The sequence below is a fragment of the Carettochelys insculpta genome, chromosome 8, assembly GCF_033958435.1.
Source record: "Carettochelys insculpta isolate YL-2023 chromosome 8, ASM3395843v1, whole genome shotgun sequence".
Classification (NCBI taxonomy): Eukaryota; Metazoa; Chordata; order Testudines; family Carettochelyidae; genus Carettochelys; species Carettochelys insculpta.
The window spans coordinates 74,740,957-74,749,287 of record NC_134144.1 but is presented as its reverse complement, the minus strand read 5'-3'; positions in this window follow the sequence as shown (position 1 = coordinate 74,749,287).

Genomic DNA, 8,331 nt, shown 5'->3' with positions numbered 1-8,331 from the left:
CTTGTGTGGCACTGGGGGCACTGGGCTGGGGGGGTCTCTCCCCTCGTGGGCAGGGCCAGCCCTTGTGTGGCACTGGGGGCACTGGGGGCGCTGGGCTGGGGGGTCTCTCCCCTCGCAGGCAGGGCCGGCCCTTGTGTGGCACTGGGGGCGCTGGGCTGGGGGGTCTCTCCCCTCGCAGGCAGGGCCGGCCCTCGTGTGGCACTGGGGGCGCTGGGCTGAGGGGTCTCTCCCCTCGCAGGCAGGGCCAGCCCTTGTGTGGCACTGGGGGCGCTGGGCTGGGGGGTCTCTCCCCTCGCGGGCAGGGCCGGCCCTCGTGTGGGCTGGGGGGGTTCTCTCCTGTCACAGGCAGGGCCGACCCCCATGCCTGTACCTGGGGCGTTGGGCTGTGGGGGGGCTCAGTGCCGGGCTCTCCCTTGAGACAGAGCCACCCACAAACTCTCCCAGCCCTGGGCCCCCCAGAGCTATTGGGCTGGGCCCTGGCTCCCGGGGGCCATCAGGGCCACGCCAGCTTCTGCAAGGATGTGACGCTGCCTGCCCCGCTGGGCCTATGGCTTCCCGGCCGGGGGCCAGGCCCTGGCTGTTCCCTGGGGGCCCTGGAAGCCGTGGAGCGAGGCAGCTGTCTCTCTGCATGGCAGCTGGGGCTTCCTGGGGGTGTAGGAGCGTGACTCAGCCTGGAGCTGTCAGCCGCACAAACGTCCCTGTCAGTCCCACGGTCTGGGCACCGCCCTTGCCCGCACCTGTCACGCTGGTACGGAGCGTCCGGGACCTTCTCCGGGGAAAGGCACCACGCTGCACCCACTGGCAGTGCGACACGAACACTTCTCGTAGGCGCGTGAGATATGTCACGCACATTCACGCATGCTCACACTCGCGCACACGCACGTGCACACTCGCACATGCATGTGCATGCAGTCACACGTGCACGCTCACACTCGCATGCACTCGTGCATGTGCGCGCACTCATGCACATGCACCTGCACTCATGTTCACACTTATGCACACACGTGTGCACACGCGCGTGCACACACTCACATTCACACACATTCCCTCTTGTAGTTGTTACCAAGAGTTGCTTCCTCTAAAGTCCCTAGCCAGGTGAGTCAGACAGGATGTGATGGAGTCGGGGGAGTGCATGTGTGAGTCAGGCTGGATGTCTGAGACAAGCAGCAGCTCCCAGTGGCTAAGGATGACCCTGGGGCTACAACTGGCAGGTAACACCTCTACCTGAACAAAGAGCAGGGAGGAGCTGAGCTGGGTTTTGAATCGGGGGTGGCAGTTAGAGGCGAGGAAAAGGGAGAGCTGGAAGGCAGCCAGCCTGAGGAGGGGGAAGCTACACCCCAGAGGGGCACCCCTCGGGGTCTTCTCCCCAGGACAGGTTGGAAGGACTGTCTCTAGCTGCTGTGCTGTCGCTTCTGGGAGAAACTGGGCTTCTGTTGCCTAATAAACCTTCTGTTGTACCTGCTGAGTGAGAGTCTCTCCTGCCAGCGGACGGGGTGCAGTGCAGGGGGACCCCTGAACCCCATCACACTGGTGTCAGAAGTGGGATGCACTGCACCCACGGATGAGCTCCCAGCAGTGGCTGACTGAGCACCAGAGAAGGAAGGAGTCTCACAAGAGCCAGAGGGGACCACCTCTTGGGCAAGCCCAGGAAAGAGGGGCCAGCCACCCAATGCTCAGAGGCCGGGGGGTCATGGAGTCAACTGGGTGGGGTCCCAGAAGCCAGAGGGGCAGGCGGCCAAGGCGGGTGGTGCTGACAATGGGCACTCGAATTGGGCCGAGTCCGCCCCACAGACCAGCTCCTCAGGGGGACCAAATGCTCAGAGGCCAGTTTACAGAGTGGGGGCAGCGCTACCTCTGTGGAGCAAGTGTCTCAAACACCTCGAGGTAGACGGGAAAAAGGTCACGGGGTTCTGGGACACAGGCGCTGACGTGACGCTGGCCCGACCCGGGGTGGTGGCACCGGGCTGCATGATACCCGATTCCCACCTGACGATAACAGGAATTGATGGGACCCCTTTCAAGGTGCCCATGGCGAGGGTGCACCTGAAATGGGGGAAGAAGGAAGGCCCCAAGGAAGTGGGCGTGCACAGCCATTTGCCGGCAGATGTACTGATGGGCGCTGACCTGGAGAACTGGCAAGGTGAACGCCCTCGTGCCCTGGTCCTGACCCGTAGCCAAAGAAAACGAGGGGTGCGCTCCCCAGATTCAGGGGTACAGGCCCAGCCAAAGCCACAGGGGCCAACCCTGAGAGAAAGGGGGCCCCCAAAAACCAGATCTCACAGGCCAGGGATGCTGGAGCCAGGCAGGGATGGGGAAGTAGCCTCCGCTCCTGCCCGAGCGGAAGAATTCCAGGCAGAGCAGCAGAGAGACCCCTCCTTGCAGAAGCTGAGGGAACTGGCCAGTCTCAGCCCAGCTCCACAGCTGGGGGAGGGCTGCAGGGAGAGATTCCTGTGGGAAAAGGGATTCCTGTACCGGGAATGGGCTCCCAGATGCAAAGCGGAGCCATGGAAGGTCCAGAGGCAACTGGTGGTTCCCCAAAAGTACCGGCGCAGGCTGCTGTACCTAGCCCATGATGTCCCGCTCGCAGGACACCAGGGGATCCACCGCACCAGGAGAAGGTTGTTACAGAACTTTTTCTGGCCAGGGATCTTTGCAGCTGTCCGTCTGTATTGCCTGTCCTGCGATCCCTGCCAGAGGGTGGGGAAGAGCCGGGACAAGGGGAAAGCTGCCTTGAGGCCACTGCCCATCATAGAGGAGCCTTTCCAGAAAGTGGCTATAGACATAGTGGGCCCCTTCAGCAAGGCAACGCGTTCGGGGAAGAAATATATTTTGGTAGTGGTAGATTTTGCCACGCGATACCCAGAAGCAGTGGCCTTCACCTCTATCGACGCTGACACCGTGGCTGATGCACTGCTGTCCATTTTCAGCAGAGTGGGGTTCCCCAAGGAGGTCCTCACAGATCAGGGGTCCAACTTCATGTCGGCCCTACTGCAAAGCTTGTGGGACAAGTGTGGGGTCCGGCACACCTGGGCCACAGCCTACCACCCGCAGACCAATGGGCTGGTGGAGAGGTTCAATGGGACTCTGAAGCAGATGCTGAGAACCTTCATGAATCAATACCCCCATGACTGGGACAAGTACTTACCCCACCTGCTGTTTGCATACAGGGAGGTGCCCCAGGAATCCACGGGGTTCTCCCCGTTTGAGCTGCTGTATGGAAGGAGGGTACGGGGACCCTTGGACTTGCTCAGAGAAGAGTGGGAGGGGACGGCCTCTCCTGAAGGGGAGTCAGTGGTACAGTATGTACTGACCTTCCGGGAAAAACTCACCGAGCTCATGGGCCTGGCCAGGGAGAACCTCTCCATGGCCCAAAGGAAGCAAAAGGTCTGGTATGACCGTAATGCCAGGGCCCGAGCCTATGCCACCGGGGATCAAGTGATGGTCCTTATACCTGTGCGGCGGAACAAGCTGCAAGCGGCCTGGGATGGGCCCTTCAAGGTCGTCAAACAGCTAAATGACGTGAATTATGTGGTGGAACTGTCGAACCGGGCCCACAGCCACCGGGTCTATCATGTGAACATGATGAAACCTTACTGGGACAGGCAGAACTTGGTGCTGGCCGTGTGCAGACACTGGGAGGGGCAGGGGGATGATCCCTTGGTGGATTTACTCACAAGGACTGGAGCCGGCTCCTTGCTGGAGTCTATTCCCCTCTCAGACCAGCTAACCCCTGCCCAGCAGACGGAGATCAAGGAGGTGCTGCATTTGCATCAACAGCTGTTCTCGGACAGACCCGGACACACTGACCTGGCTGTCCACCGAATAGAGACAGGCACCCACGCCCCTATCAAGTGTGTGCCATTCAGAGCCACAGGGAGGACGGCTCAGGACATAGAGCGGGAGGTTGAAGACATGCTGGCTCTGGGGGTGATCCAACCCTCGTCCAGCCCCTGGGCCTCTCCCGTGGTGTTAGTCCCTAAAAAAGATGGGTCTGTTTGGTTTTGTGTGGACTATCGCAAGCTTAACGCCATCACTGTATCGGACGCCTACCCCATGCCCAGGCCTGATGACCTTTTAGACAAGCTGGGGGGAGCCCGTTACCTCACCACCATAGACCTCACCAAGGGGTACTGGCAAGTGCCATTAGACCAAGATGCCCGGCTGAAGTCGGCTTTCATCACTCCTGTGGGGCTCTACGAGTTCTTGGTCCTTCCCTTCGGCCTCAAGGGGGCACCCGCTACCTTCCAGCGTCTGGTGGACCAGCTACTGAAAGGGATGGAGAGCTTTGCCCTGGCTTACATGGACGACATTTGCATCTTCAGCCAGACGTGGGAGGACCATGTGTCCCAACTCAAGCAGGTGCTGGACCGACTCCAGAAGGCCGGGCTGACTATCAAGGCAGGGAAGTGCAAGGTGGGAATGGCTGAGGTGACCTACCTGGGCCACAAGGTGGGCAGCGGCTGCTTAAAGCCAGAGCCAGCTAAAGTGGAGGCTGTCAGAGATTGGCCAACACCCCAGACTAAGAAGCAGGTCCAGGCCTTCATTGGGATGGCGGGGTACTACCGGAGGTTTGTGCCCCACTTTAGCTCCATCGCAGCCCCCCTCACGGAGCTGTGTAAAAAGGGAAAGCCTGACAAGGTGGTCTGGACCGAGCAGTGCCAAGAGGCCCTCTGCGCGCTGAAGGAGGCTCTGGTCAGGGCCCCAGTGCTGGCAAATCCAGACTTCAACAAGCCCTTCCTGGTGTTCACCGATGCCTCGGACGTGGGGCTGGGGGCGGTGCTAATGCAGGTGACTGACAAAGGGGAGAAACACCCCATCGTGTACCTGAGCAAGAAGCTGCTGCCCCGGGAGCAGAGCTACGCGGCCATAGAGAAGGAATGTCTGGCCATGGGGTGGGCGCTGGGGAAGCTGCAGCCGTACCTGTTTGGACGGCGTTTCACCGTGTACACCGATCACTCACCCCTGACCTGGCTGCATCACATGAAAGGGGCCAACGCCAAGCTCCTGCGGTGGAGTCTGCTCCTGCAGGACTACGACATGGAGGTGGTCCACGTCAAGGGGAACAACAACACCATAGCCGATGCCCTGTCACGCAGGGAGGGCCCCGAACTTCCCCAGGTCACTGGCTAAGTGACCCCGCTCAGTGCGGTCTGGAAGGGGGGAGAGATGTGATGGAGTGGGGGGGGTGCATGTGTGAGTCAGGCTGGATGTCCGAGGCAAGCAGCAGCTCCCAGTGGCTAAGGATGACCCTAGGGCTACAACTGGCAGATAACACCTCTGCCTAAACAAAGAGCAGGGAGGAGCTGAGCTGGGTTTTGAATCGGGGGCGGCAGTTAGAGGCGAGGAAAAGGGAGAGCTGGAAGGCAGCCAGCCTGAGGAGGGGGAAAGCTACACCCCAGAGGGGCACCCCTCGGGGTCTTCTCCCCAGGACAGGTTGGAAGGACTGTCTCTGGCGGCTATGCTGTTGCTTCTGTGAGAAACTGGACATCTGTTGCCTAATAAACCTGCTGTTGTGCCTGCTGAGTGAGAGTTTCTCCTGCCAGCGGACGGGGTGCAGTGCAGGGGGACCCCTGAACCCCATCACAGCCTGCGGTGCTGCTAGCGTTGGTTCTGCCTTCAGACCCGGACTCTGGACCAGCGCGTGCTGCTCTCCAGCTGCTCGGTCTGAAGGCAACAGCAGCGGTGGGCTGCAGCCTGTTTCCTGCGAGTTTGTGCAGCTTCCCTTTAACATCGCTCTGGGATTTAGGGCTGCAGGGGGAGCAACCTCTCTGACTGAGCCCTGAAGCTGCCAAGGCTGGCGGAGGGGGGCACCCTTCCCCACCAGCCACAGCTAGCAAGTGGGGAACCCCTCCCTGCCAGTCCCAGCAGAAATCTGCCCGGGTAAACCTGAGCCCAGCCCTTACCCCACCTAGCCCTGAGCACCTTCCTGTACCCCAAAGCCCCAATCCTCCGTCCTACCCTGAAGCCACACCCCTGCCCAGAGCTCCTGTCTTGTACCCCAGACTCCTCAGCTCCAGGGACACCCCAGAGCCTGCACGCTCCCAGCCAGAGCCCTTGCACCCTAACCCTCTGTCCCAGCCCTGAGCCACCTCCCACCCTCAGGACCCCTTAGCCGCACTCCCGCCAGGTTCATTCTCTTATGCGCACCAATACACAGCGATGTGGCACCCATCAGCTCCACAGCGGAGGTGCACAAGTGGAGAATTCTTTCTGCCTGGGGTGGGAACACGGAGTGGCGCCATACCCGCCATGGGACACCTCTCTCCCAAGCTCCTTTGGGGCACAACCCCGACAAGGTCAAAGCGGTGAGAGCTGAGATTTAGGACAGCGGAAATCACGGCACTTCCAACTTCAAATCCCTCTGCCTGTGAAATTGGTGAAAAGGAACCCTGAATTCGGTAAAACCAGGCAGCAGAAACGTAGCACTTTGAAGACGAACAAAAGGATTCGTGCAGGGATGAGCTTTTGTGGGACAGATCCTGAAGAAGTGGGTCTGTCCCATGGAAGCTCATCACCAAATAGATCCTTTTGTTTGCCTTCGAAGTGCCACATTTCTGCTGCTTTGTTTTGTTGGAGTGCAGACGGACACGGCCACCTCCCGGTTACTATTCAACATGACTTTGGTCATGCCCTGGTAATAGCAAACGTGCTGGAGCAGACGGCCACCCAGAGTCAGCAGCATTCAGAACCGTAGCTCTCATAGAGCAAATTCTAGTTTACACAACCACAAATCAGTGCAGTGGCACCGAAGCCTTGTTCCGCTCTGATCAGCAGAGGAGAAGAACTGGTGGCACCAGTTGGGTGATTTCAGCATTAGATATTTGGGTGACACGGAAGATAATAAGTTGAGAGAGTCACTATAGTTATAAGAACAACAGGAAGTCCTGTGGCACCTTATAGACTAACAGATATGTTGGAGCGTGAGCTTTCGTGGGCAAAGACCCGCTTCATCAGATGCATGAGTGCAGGGGTGGTGTCAGAAGGGTATTTAAAGAGGGGGGTCCCAGTAAGAGGGAGGGCCAGAGCTGACAAGGTCTATTCCGCAAGGTGGAAATGGCCCAGTATCAACAGCACTTTTCAAAACAGGGAAAAAAAAGTCAGATCAGACGGGGGACGTGAGCCTCTGTCAGATTCTAATGGGGAGATATTAACACCCAGGGCAGAGAAGCTGCCTTTGTAAGCTGCCAGCCACTCCCAGCCTCTGTTTAATCCACGGTTAATGGAGTCAAATTTGCAAATAAATTGCAGCTCAGAGATTTCTCTCTCCATTTGATTTTTGAAATTTCTTTGTTTCAGGACTGTCACCCTTAAATCTGCCACTGAGTGTCCAGGGAGATTGAAGTGTTTTCCCACAGGCTTCTGTACATTACTGTTCCTGATGTCAGATTTACATCCATTTATTCTTTTACGGAGAGACTGTCCAGTTTGGCCAATGTAAATTGCAGTGGGGCATTGCTGGCACATATTATATTAGTGGACGTGCAGGTGAAGGAGCCCCTGATGGTATGGTTGGTGTTAGGTCCTGTGATGATGTCACTGGTGTAGATATGTAACAGAGAGGGAGCTGGGCTAGTCTATACACTATCAAAACAAAAAGCAGTCAAATAGCACTTTAAAGACGAGCAAAATAATTTTTTAGGTGATGAGCTTTCGTGGGACAGACCCACTTCTTCAGATCAATAGCCATATGGTCTGTCCCACGAAAGCTCATCACCTAATAAATTATTTTGCTCGTCTTTAAAGTGCTATTTGACTGCTTTTTGTTTTGGTGTAGATATGTGAGCAGAGTTGGCAGCGAGGACTGTTGCAGAGGCTGGTTCCAGGCCTAGAGTCACTGGTTTGTGATTTGTAGTGGCTGGTGAGGATTTGTTCAAGGTTGGCAGGCTGTATGTGATGGTCAGTGGTGGTCTCTTGTTTTCCTCACAAGGCCTGTCTTGTAGCAGGTGGCTTCTGGGTACCCGTCTGGCTCTATCAATCTGTTTCCTCACTTCCTTAGGTGGGTATTGCAGTTTGAGGAAAGCTTAGTAAAGGTCTTGTAGATGTTTGTCTTTGTCTGATGGATGAGTGCAAATGCGGTTGTACCTTAGTGCCTGGCTGTAAACACTGGATCGTGTAGTGTGCTCTGGGTGGAAGCTGGAGGTGTGTAGAGAAGCACAGCCGTCTGTGGATTATCGGTGTAGGTTGGTATTTATGTGACCGTCGCTTATCTGCACAGTAGTGTCCAGGAAGTGAATCTCTTGTGTGGGCTGGTCCAGGCTGCAGTTGATGGTGGGGTGGAAACGGTTGAAATCACGGCGGAACTGTTCAAGAGCCTCCTTCCCACGGGTCCAG